Here is an 18179-nt window from a genome sequence, read left to right as displayed (position 1 = left end):
TAGAACTATAGACAATAACAGTTCTTCCTACTTCTTACTAAGGAAGAATAAGAGAAAACAAGAATGAGAAAATTTAATTGCAATTTGGACTCTAAAGATACCTCTGGCAAGGAGGATGACTATTAATTATTGTTTTAATTAGGATCATGAAGCTGCTAATTAAAGAGCAAATAAAATGATGGTTTTAATAGGTTTGGCTATTTCCACTTCAGATTTTATTTGAGAACTACTTTATATAATCTGTTTTTGTCTCAGATTCATCTACATTATACACAAAGATTAATTCAATAGTTGCACTCAAGTTTGAAATTCATTTTAATCAAGAAAATAAAAGTTATGATTCCTACACTAGCAAAAACTAACTCTACTTCTGTGATCATGTCTTATATGAGAATTATTTAGTATATGATCACACTACAGAGTTAAAGGAAGTCCAAAGATCTTATGTTGAATATTGAAGACTTTAAAGCTAAGAATTCTACAGATTATCAACCGCAAGAGCAAAATTCGTATGCACAACCTTGATTTGCTCTTTCATTGTATATTACTTATGATCATGATGCCAATATCATATCAAAGCAACCAGAAGTGAAATATATTTACTCTAGGTTTGGTCTGTAGAATACAAGGTAACAGTCTTTCATTGTCTATCCTCTGTCAAAGCAAAGTCCAAGAGTTGATGATCAGACAGGTGAAGCCTTGAATATGGGAAATAGCAGAATTAAGGATAGATAACATATCCTTACTTAACTCCTGATTCTTTATCTTTGCAAACTCAGTGAACTTTTTATAGCATATATATATAGTATATAGCATATATAGAGCATGAACCTCTTCTACTTGTGCTAAAAGAGAAACCAATAACCAGATAACCATTAGATACCAGTGGAAGTCTTGTTCCTGGAAAGCAAAGATGACACCAAACACAGACTGTGAACATTTTTTCTGAAAGTCCCCATCCTTCACAAGTTTCTCCTGTCCTGTCAGAAACTGCACCACATTACCAGACTGCTGGAAGTGGGCCTTTATGATTTCTCAGTTGCCAACTTTCAGAATCCTATTCTAAACCATGAAAGCATAAGAGATCTTCAAACTATTTTTCAGTATCAATGGAACCAGTGACAGCAGTTTTGGTAGCTTTACCCCTCCCCCATAAGTTTAGCTGGACCTGATACCATTCTAGGAAGAACAGAACAAGTTTCAGTCCCTCTCATAACTTTCAGACCTGCTGAGGGAACAGGATTATGCACTATGATTCCTCTTCTTTGGGAATAGACAAGGCCAGTTAGACTGCTTTAGGAAATTACCAAATTTTTCTCTCTTTCCCCTTGCAAAATGACACCAATCTGACAGAATGGAAGGCAGAAAAATACAAAGAATGCAGCAGCTCAGAGAGGCTATACTTCATTCTTTCATTCTCATTTCCTCTAACTTCAGTTCTTGTGCTCCTTGCTTTCTCTCCAGCATTCGACATGGCAAAGCAGAGGTAAGGACCCTGACGCAGGCCTTCCCCATGAGGTCCAGAAGCATAAGATTGGTGAAGAATCCTGAAAGGGGCAGAAGCAAAGTTGGAGAGCAGGTAGGGGGACAGCACTGATGCAGGACTAAAGGAAAATGACTGAGCTGAAGGTGCAGACCTGGTTATACTGTACTTATATTATCTCTATGTTTCAGAGCCTCATTGGTTAGATGAAGGAACTAAGAAGGAAAAATTTCACCCTTAATGTTACCCTTTCCAATGTCTTTCTGTGAAACCCCAGAACTGACCATGGCTAACTAAAACACGCAAGTAAGGCACAACATTCTACCTGCATGCTCAGAATTAAATTAACTGATAGATATGAAGTCAGAACAGAATTCTTCCTCTGAGTAAAACTGTAACTGTTTTTCTGTTTTCTTCTGTGTAGCATGGGTTCTAATCTACTTCTAGAATATGTTGGTATGACAAATATGCTACTGTATGATATGATACCAATGATACACTGAATTTCTCCATTACAGCTGTGCTTTTTGGCCTTAAATTTGTGTCAGTTCACATAGAGGGTGGCCAGAAGTGTTGCTCAAGACAGCTTTGAACTGCTCAGCAATGGTGGTGATGTGCCACAGGGCATTGTCCCCAGCACGTACTGGAACAACAGTCTCTGCCACATCAGAGGTCTTGACTCAGACAGAGCTCTAGAGGGAGGACATGGCCACCCATGTCTTAGGCTGCAGTGAGGGTCTGGTGCTTCTCCTTGAGGCTGAGGTCAGGGAGACAGTATCTTTGCTTACAGGATGTGTGCTCTGCTTGAGGAGCTGTGTCACCAAGCTTAAGGGGCAGTGGAAGGAAGTGAGTAGACTGCAGCAAAAGAAAAAAGAGATTGAGAATATCTTTACAGAGATAGAGAGTCTGACAAGAGACTAACTGCTAACCCCTAACTGCTCAGAGAGGGGTGCAGTGAGGCTGTGTTCAATTGAGCAGCAAATGGAGACTCCCAAGATGGGGATGGCTGGAAGCTTGTGATTTCTGGCAATGGGAGAATGGCACCTTCTCTGCCCTCAGATCTGCAATGGCAGAATAGGCTCAGTCCCCTGGTAGCAAACAAAGGAATGAAAGCTCTGCCTAGGGAGGTATCAGAGTTGGCTTGGCCTGAAACACGTGTCAGCACTAAGAAGAAGCAGCAGGTGATAAGAGAGGGAGATTCCCTGCTGCAGGGGATGGAGGCACCTACCTGCTGACCTGACTTGCTCTTTTGGGAGGTTTGCTGCTTGCTGGTGCCTCATATCTGTGATATTCAGGAAAGACTGTCAAGGCTCATCCAGCCTTCAGACTATTACCTCCTTTATTAATGGCCTGGAGGAAGTGACAGAGTATGCTCTCATCAAATTGGCAGATGACACTAAATTGGGGAGACAAGTTGATACATTCAAGGGAAGGGTCATCATTCAGAGGGACCTAGACAGGCTGGAAGAATGGACTGACAGAAACCTGATGAAATTTAACAAGAACGAATGCAAAGTCCTGCACCTGGGATGGAAGAACCACTTGCAATGATACAAGCTGAGGACTGACTGGCTGGGGGCAACTCTGCTAAAAGGGACCTGGAGGTAGGCAGCAAGCTGAACATGAGGCAGTAGGGTGCCCTGGCAGCAAAGAAGGCCAACAGCATCCTGGGTTGTAGTAACAGGAACATAGCCAGTAGATCAAGGGAAACAATTATCCCCCCTCTACTCAGCACTTGTTAGACCATAACTTGTACTATCCCCCAGTACAAAAAAGATGTTAATAAACTGGAGCAAGTTCAGCAGTGGGCCACCAAGACTGTCAGAGAGCTGAAGCATGTGTCCTGTGAGGAGAGGCTGAAGGAACTGGGCTTGTTCAAGCATGGAGAAGAACAGACTTTGGGAAACAAAACAGTAGTCTTCTTTAAAATCTTCTTTAAAAATAGTTTAAATGTTTTTTTGTTTTAACAACTGGAAAAAATCTCAAGTTCCTAAGTTGTTCAGCAGCCTTGAAAATTACACAGTTTTCTTGTTGCAAATATTGATTTCCCTGGGATTTAATTTCCTCTTAAAAGAAATTGAGAGAGCTTCTTTGCTGTAGTAAAAATTGTCAGCCTAATGAAGTGATTCTTCTACTTCTTACTTTTAAGTACAGAAGAATGATCTCTCAATTAAAACTGAAGGAACCTATAAAACCAAACAGTTTTTCATTGCTCTTCTCTTTCACCTGAGATGAGAGTTGCAATGCTAGCACTCCTAAGCTAAGAACTTCTGGAGCATGGGAGAGAACATTCTTACAGGTGATCTTACAGGACAATTTGCTTCTCCTGTTGTTCCAGCAAAATCCTTGATTTTCTAGTTTTGTTTTCTTTTTAGCTGGGAGAGCCTACTTGAGAGAGTTGACAGCTTGAAATGCTTATGGTTGGATCATTGTTTTCACTTAGGGTGGAAAGAGAAGGCAAGTCATTAAGTCAGAGAGAGGGAAAAAGAGATCATAAACAGCAGGCTTTCATCTGGGATGGAGAAATCTTGTGTTCCAGCCCCTATTATTATTATAATCTGTTCATTTTATCCAGTGATTTGTTAATATATAATATATACATTTACCAAAGACAGGATGTATGGGCCCAGATAGTCTGCTCTAAGAGCTACTTATGCACTACTAGATGTATTGGATACCATTTGATCTTCCAGAGTAAGATGTTATTTTATGAAAAACTTCTAGGAAAGAGCCATATCAAGCTATTATAAATTAGATATTCAAACTGTCTTCCTAAGATAACCTGATCTATAAAAATGAGAATCACTTTAGATGTTATAATTATTGCATCTAATCACTGTTTAAAATAAAATTTATAAATAGTCCTTCCACACAGACTGGAGTGCAAGATTCCTACTTCAAATAATGTGACCAAATCATTAAGCTATGGCTGCTCTTGCTTTTCCTGCAGAGTGCAGCACTTGGAGGTGAAAAGTACCTCACAGCTATATATATAGCCTGGTAGTAACAATGTTCTTGTGGGTAGTAGGATCTGTAGGTTTGAACCTTTTTGGTGAGAGAATTGAACTGAGACTTTCATATCTCAAGTGATCTTACATGATGGGCATAAACAAACTCCTAGCAGTAGTATCCATCCCTGCATTTTGTGTACAGTCTGATCTTGTACACTTGCTCTAAGAAGATATGCCAGATAATATCCTTCAACAGAGGTTGCTGGAGAAGTGTCTAGTTGATTAATCTCATTTGTGATCTATCATGAGATGGATGCTGAACTACCTGAGTCTCGTGAAAGTAAGACACTTGGGGGTGTCTACAGAAGCAACACTTAAAGCATCTGAGTAGGCTGAGCACTTGCCAGGTTAGAAAACTGAGCAGTGATATTCAGAATTTCAGCTTCAGTTCTAAATGTCTGAATTCCATTTAAATATTTCTTTAGACACTCCAATGCGGTTTTTGAGACTATGGGATTCAATGAGGCTGTTCTTGTGAGTAAAGCACAGATCACATCTTAAGGCTTTATGTGTTGTCTGCATATCATGGTTTTATAAAACTCCCTCCAACTTGACTTGAAGTTCTCCATGTAGTCAGCTGTAACACTGGGAGTGTATGCTTATCTCTCTCAAGCGTTCATGTGATTTCTTAACAAAACTGTCTGAGGCATAAACAGGATTGCTCAGTTCCTTCAGGGAGTAAATAAAGAAAATCTCCCACATCTTGAATGGGAAAAAGATAAACAACTCTCACTAAACTGACTTCAGAGAACAGACAAGAAAGTAACTTATAACATTAGCATAATGCAAAGAAAATATTCTGTAGTCTTAATGAAAATGTAGAGGTATTTCTCAAATCTTGCGGAGGACAAGGAAGAAAAAGACAAAATGAAAATGTTAAAGAATCATGTGAATTTGTCAAATCATTTTGGCTTAAAAATATTGGGGAAAATCTTTGAACAGTTACAACCTAAAACTGACTAGACATTTCAAAGCTCAATTTATTGAAAGACTTGCATACCTCCCACAAAAAAAGAAAAAAAGACTACTGGTCGCCACTTTTGTCCTGGTGGTTAGGTTACTCTCCAGACTGAAATAAGACATAGGTAAAGAATCTCTTCTCTGCCTTACTCTGCACTCACTCCTATCTTCCAGGAGCCTCTTATCAATACACTAGAGGAAAATGAACACTACCTTCCATACTTGGTTTCTTGAATGGCACCTAAATTCTTTTCACTCCATTCACTTGCTTCCTTTTCTCTTTAAAAAATGGCCAAAATCAAAGTTATAATTTAATTTTTATCTAAGAGACTGCATTCTTGGATTCCAAAATGGTGTTCCTCTCACCAGTTTGTCTAGCAAGATAAAACAAATTGCCATTAAAGCTATGTAAATAATCTACTGATTAGAGAGAGAGTATGAGGTCTGTGCAAGGAATATAGGAGACTTACCCTAACCAAACCACTTATTTTAAATTAAGTTCCTGAACAGATAAAGTATTGTTGTATTGTGTCAGCCACTCTTAGCTCTAAGCATTTAACTTAAACTAAAAACTTCCAACCTCTAAAAATTAAGATCAATAAAGGTGCTGTGAACAGGAAAGAACTACTGTTATAATTCAACTGGAACTTGGGCAAACATCTTCCCACATCTGAGACCAAGAAATCATTTGAACTTGTGACCTTATATGGTGTAAATAATGAGGACAAAAATGATTTAAAATAATTATTTTTATAGACTAGACTGTAAGTCCTGATCATAGGCTTCCAAAAGACCGTGTACCTGACTAAAGTTTTCATTTGCATGCCTAATGCATGCATTTACTCAAATATTTGTATACGTCTACCATACATTACACTGATTCATTCGAGAGTTTCTTATGTCATAGTAGGAGCACAGTGCATTTGAAAATGATGCGTCTCACATCAGTATAGACTGCATAATTGAGCCAATCCTTATTTACTGAAGCAGTTAAAATAAGTAAATAAAGTGTCGCAGAGCTATCAGTTTTGCATTATAGAAAATACAGATAAATAACAAAACAGAATCTCAAACTCATCTAGAAATTTAAGCATTTGAAATGCACCTGTTGTGACAGCTTAAAAGCTAGCAGTTTAATGCTGTGTGATTAGGGCTTTAACTTTCTTGGAGCAATCACCAAAAAAACCCCAAATCAACCAGAACACAAAAGAAGCAAGTGCCAATATTTTCTGCTTATGTTACCTGTGAGCATTTTTGGAGCTAATTTCAAATAGCAACACTCTAATATTCCTAGAGACTTGCTAATATATATTAAGAAAAATGAGAAAATCCCAGACAATTCAATACTGTTTACTAGAAAGCACAATTATTATCAGTTATCAGAGAGGACATTGTGAATCCTGCTTCTAATGAAGTCAGCAGAAGTTTTGCAATGATAGCATGTAAAGATCACTATTTTTCTATAAATCATTATTTGTAAATCATAACAGTCCAGATAAACAGTACTGCAGAACTTTAGAGAAGAAGCTATCAAGTGAAGACACTAATTGTAAAATCTGGGATGTAATACCTTATGCAGTATGCCCAAAAAACAAATGTTCGTAGAATAAGAAGGACAAAATATAACAGAATGGACTACACTTACTATTATCAAAATCCAGCATCACTGAGGATTGGCTTGCTAAGTCCATCATGGCTTGCAAGTATTTTAGCAGTGGATTGCTAGCACAATGACATACTGTCCATTCTTTAAATAGCATGCAGTTTGTGTTTTATTCTACTATTATTAGCCTTTAAGTTAGTTATTATGAATGGTTTTATTGTACTAGTCTTTGCATAACAACACAATATCAGAAGAGGGGCTCAGGACATTATATAGCAACGCAGAGCATAATTCAAAAACCTTGTCACATATGTCATTTACATTCTCTTGCATTGTGGGGCTAGAGAAAAAATTTTGAAGGATACTTTCTGCAGGAGGAGAGCATATGTCTTTTGAAATATGATTCCCACTGCTGTGGACATATGCTTCCCTTACCTGCTGCTGGTTACATTTTAGTCAGCATTGATTAACCATAAAGGATTCACCTTGCCAAGAGGAAACAAGTAGTCACTTGACAATCTGCCTATTTCAGTGATTTTTTTCCTCTGTCATATTATCACCTCTGATGCATCCCAATAAAGAGACATTGAAGTTACGAAAAAAAAAGTGAAGAAATATAACTACCTGTGTGCTTCATAAATAAAGTTGCTTTTCTAAACTACTTAAGCTAACTCCTAGTCTTTCACATTGAAATCATGTTATTGGAGGTTGCATGTTGTCTGATTTTGTTTCAGAGTTTGTTCCATTACTTGAACAGATGATTGATAAATCTGGCATTTCTATATGATATTATGGAATCTGAGACCAAGACTGGTTGTTGACTATGTGGCCAGAAGACCATTTTTGAGTAGCAACTGAAAGTTGTTATATTGTTTTCGGAAAAAAAATGGATCTTAATGGATCTTAATTGAAGATAGGTAGATGGAACTCACCATCTGCATCATTCACAGCTCCTTCCACAAGAAAACGCCAGGAACATTGGCTATGCCTGTATTATATTTGTAGCAGAAGTCTGTGCTGAGACTCCTCACATTTCCGCTCTATGTGGTTCAGGGGGTTTTATTCAGACGAGACATCTGGTTTGATGCTTTCTAGAGGTAATGTATCCCACAAACCTTTGCTTACCTAGTTTCAGGCCCTCTAGGAAGCACTAAATTGGCCTTCAGTGTGCCTGCCACAGATTACATGAGCACATCATTGCCCATTTGAATGCACGTGCCAACAGTGCCCAGATAAGGTCTTATTCCTGATTTTCTTGTTCTTGCTTGTGCCATTTCTGAGGGACACAATGGAACTTGCTCCCTGACCTGCATCCCCACTCCAAGTTTGGTCAGTGAGCTCTGTGAGGTACCACAGAAGGGGAGTGCAACTTAATCCTGCAACCGCAGAAGCTATGTTGGGAGGACACTTGAATTAGCCCATCTTCCTGGACCTCCTTTATTTGTGGAAGAAGAAATGCAGAATGAATTTTTGGGAGTCCTTGCCACAATGTTTGCTTTGTGTATCATTGACTGGAGGTTCTGGTCCCAGGAGACAAGCTTGGCTTTGTGGGACAGTATTCACAGAATCACAGAATCGCTGAGGTTGGAAGGGACCTCTGGAGATCATCTAGTCCAACCCCCCTGCTCAAGCAGGGTCACCTACAGCACATTGCACAGGATTGCATCCAGGAGGGTTTTGAATATCTCCAGAGAAGGAGACTCCACAACCTCTCTGGGAAACCTGTTCCAGTGCACTGTCACCCTCACAGTGAAAAAGTTTTTCCTCATGTTCACATGGAAGCATCTGTGTTTCAGTTTGTGCCCATTGCCTCGTGTCCTGTCGCTGGGCACCACTGAAAAGAGTCTGGTCCCATCCTCTTGACACCCTCCCTTCAGATACTTGTACACATTGATATGATCTCCTCTCAGCCTTCTCTTCCCCAGGCTAAAGAGGCCAAGCTCTCTCAGCCTTTCCTCATAAGAGAGATGCTCCAGTCCCCTAATCATCTTTGTAGCCCTTCGCTGGACTTGCTCCAGTAGTGCCACATCCCTCTTGTACTGGGGAGCCCAGAACTGGACACAGTACTCCAGATGTGGCCTCACTAGGACTGAGTAGAGGGGGAGGATCCCCTCCCTGGACCTGCTGGCAACACTCTTCCTGATGCACCCCAGGATACCATTGGCCTTCTTGGCCACAAGGGCACATTGCTGCCTCATGCTTAACTTGGTGTCCATCAGCACTCCCAGGTCCTTCTCGGCAGAGCTGCTTTCCAGCAGGTCAGCCCCCAACCTGTACTGGTGCCGGGGGTTATTCCTCCCCAGGTGCAGGACCCTGCACTTGCCTTTGTTGAACTTCATGAGGTTCGTCTCCGCCCACCTCTCCAGCCTGTCCAGGTCTCTCTGAAGGGCAGCACAGCCCTCTGGGGTATCCACCACTCCTCCCAGTTTTGTATCATCAGCAAACTTGCTGAGGGTGCACTCTGTCCCTTCAGCCAGGTCATTGAGGAAGAAGTTGAACAAGACTGGACCCAGGACTGACCCCTGGGGGACACCACTAGCTACAGGCCTCCAACTAGACTCTGTGCCACTGATCACAACTCTCTGAGCTCTGCCATTCAGCCAGTTCTCAATCCACCTCACTGTCCACTCATCTAGCCCACACTTCCTGAGCTTGCCTATGAGGATGTTATGGGAGACAGTGTCAAAAGCCTTGCTGAAGTCAAGGGAGACAACATCCACTGCTCTCCCCTCATCTACCCAGCCAGTCATTCCAGCATAGAAGGCTCTCAGGTTGGTTAAGCATGATTTCCCCTTGGTGAAGCCATGCTGACTACTCCTGATCACCTTCTTGTCCTCCACATGCTTGGAGATGGCCTCCAGGATGAGCTGCTCCATCACCTTTCCAGGGATGCAGGTGAGGCTGACTGGCCTGTAGTTCCCTGGGTCCTCCTTCTTGCCCTTTTTGAAGACTGGGGTGACATTGGCTTTCTTCCAGTCCTCAGGCACCTCTCCTGTCCTCCATGACCTCTCAGAGATGATGGAGAGTGGCTTAGCAATGACATCCGCCAGCTCCCTCAGCACTCGTGGGTGCATCCCATCAGGGCCCATGGATTTGTGGGTGTCAAGTTTGCTTAAATGATCTCTAACCTGATCCTCCTCGACCAAGGGAAAGTCTTCCTTTCTGCAGACTTTCTCTCTTGCCTCCAGGGTCTGGGGTTCCTGAGGGCTGTCCTGAGCAGTAAAGACTGAAGCAAAGAAGGCATTCAGTAACTCTGCCTTCTCTGCATCCTTCATCACCAGGGCACCCACCCCATTCAGCAGCGGGCCCACATTTTCCCTAGTTTTCCTTTTGCTGCTGAGGTATTTGAAGAAGCCCTTCTTGCTGTCCCTGACATCTCTCACCAGATTTAATTCCAAACGGGCCTTAGCCTTCCTCGTCGCATCCCTGCATACTCTGACAACGTTCCTATATTCCTCCCAAGTGGCCTGACCCCCTTTCCACTTTCTGTATACTTCCTTCTTCTGGTTGAGTTTTGCCAGGAGCTCCTTGCTCATCCATGCAGGTCTCCTGCCTCCTTTGCTTGACTTCCTACTCATAGGGATGCACCGCTCTTGAGCCTGGAGGAAGTGATGTTTGAATATTAACCAGCTCTCCTGAACGCCCCTTCCTTCTAGGGCCCTAACCCATGGGATTCCTCCAAGTAGGTCCCTGAAGAGGCCAAAGTTTGCTCTCCTCAAGTCCAGGGTTGCGATCCTACTTGGTGCCCTGCTGCCTCCTCGCAGGATACTGAACTCCACGATCTCATGGTCACTGCAGCCAAGGCTGCCCCTGACCTTCACATCTTCAACCAGTCCTTCTTTGTTTGTTAGTACGAGGTCCAGCAGCACACCTCTCCTTGTTGGCTCCTCCACCACCTGTGTCAAGAAGTTGCTACCAATGCTCTGCAGGAACCTCCAGGACTGTTTGTGCCTAGCTGTGTTGTCTTTCCAGCAGATATCGGGGTGGTTGAAGTCCCCCATGAGAACCAGGGCCTGTGATCGTGAGGCTACTTCCAGCTGTCTGTAGAAGGCCTCATCGACTTCCTCATCCTGATCAGGTGGCCTGTAGTAAACACAAGTATTGTCCTCAGGATGTGGGATGATCAGCAGCTGATGGACAAAAAAAGGTTCTAAAAATGATTTTATCACAAAACAGAGGGACAAAACTCGTTTGTCCCATATCCCTAGTAAAATTATAGAGTTGGCACATGTTTTTAAACTTTAATACTTCTCAAAGTCAATCTGTGCTGAAACTTGAGACCCAGTAAACAGTGCCTACTACCTTAACTTCACAAATCTATTATCAAATTCATATTCATGCAGTTTTTGCATTGTAATACAAGATAGCCAAAATGAAGAAACGAAGGTCTGAGCAAACCTATCCTATTTCATTATTCTTGTCAAAAGAATAATAAAGATTTTTTGTCTTTAATCATTGACTTGTACTATATACTTCTACTTCTCTCAATCTTTCTATGGTGTCTTTCTTGACGTAGAGGAATCTTTACTTTTCGCACCTAGCACATTTAGTCCCCATTCTTTGGGCTTCAGATCAACATAGACAAAATCTGGGAGTCAGGTCCTGCTTGATACCCAGAATCTAGGCAGTTACTATATGTAGAAGCTTATCCAGCTTTTAATGCACCCTGTCCTGCTTATCTACCTCTTGTTGTTTATGTCATCCAGACAGAGCAGAGTAATGGCTTTCTGGGATACATCCAGCATGATTTGACTGTACATTTGAGAACTTCCCTTAAAGAGGTGGTAACATTGCTTCACAATGTTATTTTCAAACTATTTCACAATGCAAAAAGAATCTCAGCATATGTATGTACCTATATGCTTTGGGTTTGCTTTTTTGTGAGAGAGTAGTTTTCTTAAGTTATTTGGAGAAATATTAATTTTCTCCCACCAAAAGCATTCCCTACACAAAAGACAAAAGCAAAAGAAGAAAAAAGTCAAAATAAATAGGTACATAATATAACTACAAATTTCTGCATGTAAAGGATGTTTTAACCTTAGTTCAGGGATAGCTGTCTAAAAAGATAATTAACAGACTAGGAGGGAGGGCAAATTGATGTGTATTACTTCCTGTGCATGACAACACTTCTCTTGATGACTGAAAGCTTTGAACAAAAAAGGTAGGCAAAGGTGAGATGCTCTGTACTTCACACATAGTCTAACTGAAGCTCATCACTTCTTTAAGGTAGTTGCCTATCACCAATAGGCATCTTTTCATTATCACAAGAAGTTTTTTTTAATAAACTCCAAAAAATTCTTGAAGCAAACACCCAGAATAGTTTCTCCAGACAGTGATCATGAACATATTTCTCATCTCTAATTAAAATGTTGCCAGATCCATCCACTTGTATGCTATTTTTATGTGCATCTCAGAATATACAAAAATATATTTTTTCTTAGTAGATTTGTTTGCAGATGTTAAATTCAATTTTTGTCTCCTAGATAAACATCAACTGAAAGTGATACATTTAACTGTAACAAACCTGTTACTTAAAAAGTATAAAAGGGGCTTGGGAGCTGAATGGACCCAAATATATGCATATATGCATAGACTTAATATGTATATACAGATGAGTGCACATATAACCAGATGCATAATAATCTCAGTACAGATTTAAAATTCCCTGAACTCTGGTCCTTTCAGATTTAATGATACAAGTGAATTTGATATATGTTCTATATTTTACAATACCTTTGTATTCTTGTAGATTGACAATAAATTAATTTCCATAATAGCCTATTTAGGTATCTGTACATATAAAGATACATATATACATATATCAGTGATCGGAGGAATATTCAGAAGAACTTATTTCACTGACTCTCAGTGAGGTTTGTGTTCCTGAATCACTGAAGTGCTCTGGAAAAATCCCAAATATATTGCACAATGAAATAAAGATGAAATACATCAATGATTTTTCCAAGTCAAACAACAGAACTTTGGTTTTATGATCTTGTCTGTGCTTCCCCCATTCCATCTGCCCAATAAATCACACAGAGTAAACAGCATGGAACACAGTTTGCTTATTTTAAGGATAAAGATCTAATGAAACCTTGTTTAGATTAGGAGACAGCAGTTCCAGGGAGAGTAAATTTGTCACACTTATATTTAGATGCTATGCCACCCTTCTCAGAGACCAAAACCTCAAGTTATTTTCTCTTCTTTCTTTTTAAGGACATCAAACATGATGTCAAACATTCTTTACCACACTTCCTTTAACGACTGTAAATTTCCATCCCTCCTCTGAATTCTACATACACAACAGGTCCATGAATTAATTACTGCTATTTGTTCTCTTTGTCTTATTTTTTTCAATAGGGCACAAACAGCTTGAACTGTACTTCCCAGTAATGCGATCTCTCAGTATACATCAGTTGCTAGTCAATGGAGCTATCTTAGATTTAGATTCCACCTTCCCCTTTACTTGGGACAGGAACTCTGGAATCAAATATATGATTATTGGCTGTTTCATGGGTAGAACTGTGATAGTCTTGAAGCCATGCTTTGTTTTTTCACCAGATACACCTATTAAAGTAGCATTGCTGTACTATATTTGACATACAAAAATTACCCTTGCTAAGAAAGCATGGGAAGAAACACATCAAACAGGTCAGAAGAATGATACCCAATATGATGCATAAATCAGAACCTCTCCTGAGCAGAGTCTGTAAAATTTTTGTTTTGTTTTTATGCATCACTCTGACAAATATCAGAGACAAGCACCAGACAGTTCAGCTCACTAACCTGGCAAAAAAATAACACAGCAAAAGAAAAAAAAAAAAAGAGTTTTTTTGCCAGGTTTGTGAACTGGATTGCTTGTGGAAAGATCTGATGAGCACTAGACAGAGTCAGAACAATGATGCACCATGGAGTCAGGCGAGATGGGAGGGCAGAGCAACACCACCACTTTCATGTGGCAGTGAGTCATAATAATTTTGTTTGCTGAGGTATAAAATGGCTACTGCAGGCGTAAAATGGCTGCTACATTGTCTGATAACATTGGAAGAGAGCAAGCTGCTATGCCTTTTAGAAAGGCCTTGTAAGTGTTGGGCATGGCTTGCTTTTTTACTTGAGCAACGAACAGTGAAAATGAAGATTTGCATACCCCAGTGCCAGCATCCATGACAACATGAATTGCATAAGTCTGGAAAAGATGTATTATGAATAACAATATAACAGTTTAAATGTGTTCAAAGATATTTTATTAATTTAAATGCCTTGATGGTGGATAAGCTTTCACTGGTATGGAGGCCAAGTCATTTTATTTGCACTGGATTTAAGACAGACTTTCTCTCATTTCTTAATAAAGAAAGATGACAACAGCTACAGAATGGTCTGAAGATCTTTTAGAATTTGTTACTTCAGCTGACCACAAGCTAATCAGTTACTCAATTACAATTATACTTAGATGGCTCATGTGCTTGAAATAGGTCACTATACTGGCTAATCACATCTTTGATGTGATGGAAGAAGTCCAAAGGAAAGGACTTAGTGACTCCAGAGAGTACCTATCACGCATTTTAGCAAGCATTTGCGAGCTGGATAAAAGACAATATAGAAATTTGTATTCTGAAATCTGAGAGCAGCATGACACTTCTTCAGATATGATATTGGAATAATCATTGCTAACAACACTGATTTTAATGTTCCAGCTAGGATTTTAATTCAGATCTAGGATGCTACAAAACCTCAGACGACTTCTCCTTTTCCTCTGAAATGAAGAAGAGACCTCAGTCTGATTAAGTTTCTTAATTTCTCTGCCCATTCTGTAGTGATATAGAACCTTCTCTGACAGTAAAACAATGTGCAGTCTCTGATTATCGCATTTAATGTCATAAAGTTCACTGGACTATGAGAAGAGAGGAGTATGGAGATGGTAAGAAAAGAAATTCAGTTTCATAGCCTTAAAACTTGAACTTGTTTGCCAGAAACAAGGATAGTCCAGGTATAATGGTAATAAGCAATGATCTGAATGATGATCTGAGCAATGATCAAAAGTATGGGAGCTGACAGAAAGGTTCAAAAAGGAAATAAATTGTTCTCAGAGGGGAGATGAAATTTTCTGTGTTTAGGATGAAGGAGAAGGATGACCAGACGACATAGCAATTGTTTAAAGAGTGGGTTTTTTTGTCTTTTATCTGCAGATTTTGGTAGCCTGTGTTGGTAATAGAAAGAAAATCTTTCATAGATAACTTGCAGTGCATTCATTCTAGGGCTGGAGCATAGTTGTTCCTATGAGGATCCAGTACTCTGTAGTCATCAAATGGTAAAACCTACATTGTTGTCTAAAGTTCCTTGAAAATCCCAAGGAGACTGATAGGATCAGTAAAGCATAGCAACAGCAATTCCCATTGCTATAGAAGCTATAGCAGTTGCATCTAAAGCAACCAGAAAAGAAGTCTGGGGGAAAACAAATTGATTCTCATACCAAAATGAACGTTCATTTATCTCTGTACTCTAATGGGAACTTTTGAATAATATGCTCTATTTCAGGCCAATTTAGCATAGTCAGTTTTAGTAGTGCAGCTTGAACATTTGAAATGATCACCCAAAGGCTTGATGTTAAACCGTAATTCCCAATATTGAGATACTCACTTCATATTCTTTGAAAATAGCTTGCCTTTTGAGAGCTCTTGCTCTCAACTTGCTACCAATAGACATTCTAGCACTCTGTGAATCTTCTGGAAAGATAGGGAAGTAATGATACCACTATGTGATTTACACTGATCACAGGAAAACTTGTTCCATATCACTACATGAATATTAAACATAAATTCTCTCATGTCATGACTTTTTGCTGCCCAGCACAAGACAGGCTGATCCAGACTAGGCCCTTTTGGTACTACCAAAATAAAAATACCAAAACTGGAATGCATTTCTCTGATGGTAGCCAAACAGTCTGTCCTTTCATTCCATCCACAGTACTGCTTAGAAGCACCAACAAAACAGAATACAATGAATGTGTGGAACAAATTATCTCATTCTATTATCTAACACTAATCAATTTCATGGCAAAATGAAATTGTGTTGCTCTATTAAGAATATTTTTACAGGATACTGTGGAAAGTTGAGAGCCATTAAAATCTGTATTATTTTAGTTTGCTTTAAAATTTTTCACTGTATTCACTATGAATCTTATAGCCTAACTTCAACAATTACAAATGATTGTAACAAAGTTGGCTTAAATAAGTGGTGTTCAGTGTGTGGTCCCAGGCCCTGTTTTACTATCACTGCTCAGTCCTGTGTAAAAACACAAACATATTAGTCTCCACCTAGGTTTTTATGGAATAAGTTCCATAAACATTTCAGTGTCACATTGAAAAGTTTGATTTAAAATAAATAAATAATTCCTTTTACAGCACCCCCATTCCTCAAAGCACAGCTCGCATTGACTCAGTGCTCAGTTCTGCAAATTAGGCTCTGTGTGCCAAAGCAGATAGGCACTTGTTATGAGATGAGAAATTAATATTCTTAAAAATTCAAATAGTCTGGTAATTTGGATGTTTTTGTTTGATTCAGGTAGAATTGGTAGAAAGTTTTCTGTGAACGAAGGAGGGTTTTGCTAGCAGAAACAGAGAAGAGATACTGAAGGAAGAGATGCTTGAAAAAACATTCTTCCCACCTGTTCCTCTGACCCTTATAAGCCATTTCCATAGGTGATTATATAGAGTTTTATGTAAGGTTAGGCATACAGCTGTTTTCCAGAGTATGTTCCATTCCTGTGGCAGAAGACATGCAGATTTAACTTAATGCTACATAAAGAAGTATTAAATCAGTCTCTGTACCTACATGTTTCTTAAAGGAGGGATTTATGTAGGTGTAGGATGTCTAGCCAGTGGCAGCACAGCTCCTGCAAAAGCCTGGCTACTGAAATGGAAAGGAGAGGTGGGCTAAGGAGTTAACCTTCTGCAAGGTCTTCTTCCTACAACACCTATATTACCTATGAAATTCCCAATCCCTCCTCTTATAGAAGATGATAGGAATGAAGCTTCCAGAGAAAAAGCTCTAGCTTCCTAATTTAGGATAGCTCCTAGAAGAAGAAAGCATGACTATCAAACTTGCACTTTCTCAGAAGTGCACAAATTCATGGGAACTTTGCACTTAGAATATATTCTATTCAATACGTAATTACAATCTACTTCATTTAGGTAAATATTGAGTAGAATCATCAAAGCAAACTTCATGGTATAACTGGTTTATTTGAGTTTTGTGGAAATCTCTGGATTACAATTAGAACTAGGCTTACAAAAATGCAACTATTCAGAACAAGAGCACCTAAAAATGGAGGAAATCAATATTCCCAGTTTTAGTCATGTTACGTGAGGCACAGTCAGATTCTCCAGGAGGAAATTTTTCTTTAATTTGTAAGCTGCCTTTGGGGGGTTCATTAGGTTCATAGCTATCTTGGGAACAATGGGAGCAAAAGAACCAGAAAACGTTAGTTTAGTATTTTTTAAAGCATTGTTCCCTACTTTCAACCCTTGAATTTATTTAGGTATAAGTGATTATAAAAAAGCATTACTTTTATTACTTCTGTATCCTGTAACACTTAAATCTTCCTGTAACATTCTTTTTTCTTTTTTTTTTCTTACTTTATATGTAGTGTCATCAAACTGGAATATATTCATTATATTTATGTTCAATTCATTCTGTGTAGACACCTAACTTAAAATTACTATGGTATAAAAATGCAGACATAAGTTACTGGCACTAGAGTACCTTTATAATTAATAAAGAGAAACAGGCACTTTTGGAGTGTTTTATTTGACCTTTTCGAGACACCTCCTCCAGGAGTTGGACTGTGCCCTAGAATTGCCTATTTCCCACCATTCACTGGGGAGAGTGTGACAAAGATCTCATACATAGATATCTACATTGCAAACCCCTCCAGTTTGTTAGCTGCATTGCACCAATTAATATATTTATTGCTAGCATGATGTTCACACCTTGTTCATTATCACTTTGTGGTTATCTCTACCTTTACATACTGAAAACCAAAAATTGGTTGTGCTTTTTATTAACCAATATTGAACATATGCCAAAAACTCTTGTTCAAAAAATTCTCCTTTAGACACATTAA

The 18179-nt window shown here is 39.4% G+C and overlaps 1 protein-coding gene across 1 annotated transcript in view; it reads right to left on the bottom strand.

Moving 5' to 3' along the window:
• The window catches only part of STXBP5L (syntaxin binding protein 5L), a 220723-nt gene that overhangs the window by 184823 nt on the left and 17721 nt on the right, over positions 1–18179 (bottom strand). The window lies entirely within an intron of this gene.

The sequence above is a fragment of the Apteryx mantelli genome, chromosome 1 (assembly GCF_036417845.1).
Source record: "Apteryx mantelli isolate bAptMan1 chromosome 1, bAptMan1.hap1, whole genome shotgun sequence".
Classification (NCBI taxonomy): Eukaryota; Metazoa; Chordata; class Aves; order Apterygiformes; family Apterygidae; genus Apteryx; species Apteryx mantelli.
Note: the sequence above shows the minus strand (reverse complement) of the source record. Positions and strands in the feature narration are given on the sequence as shown.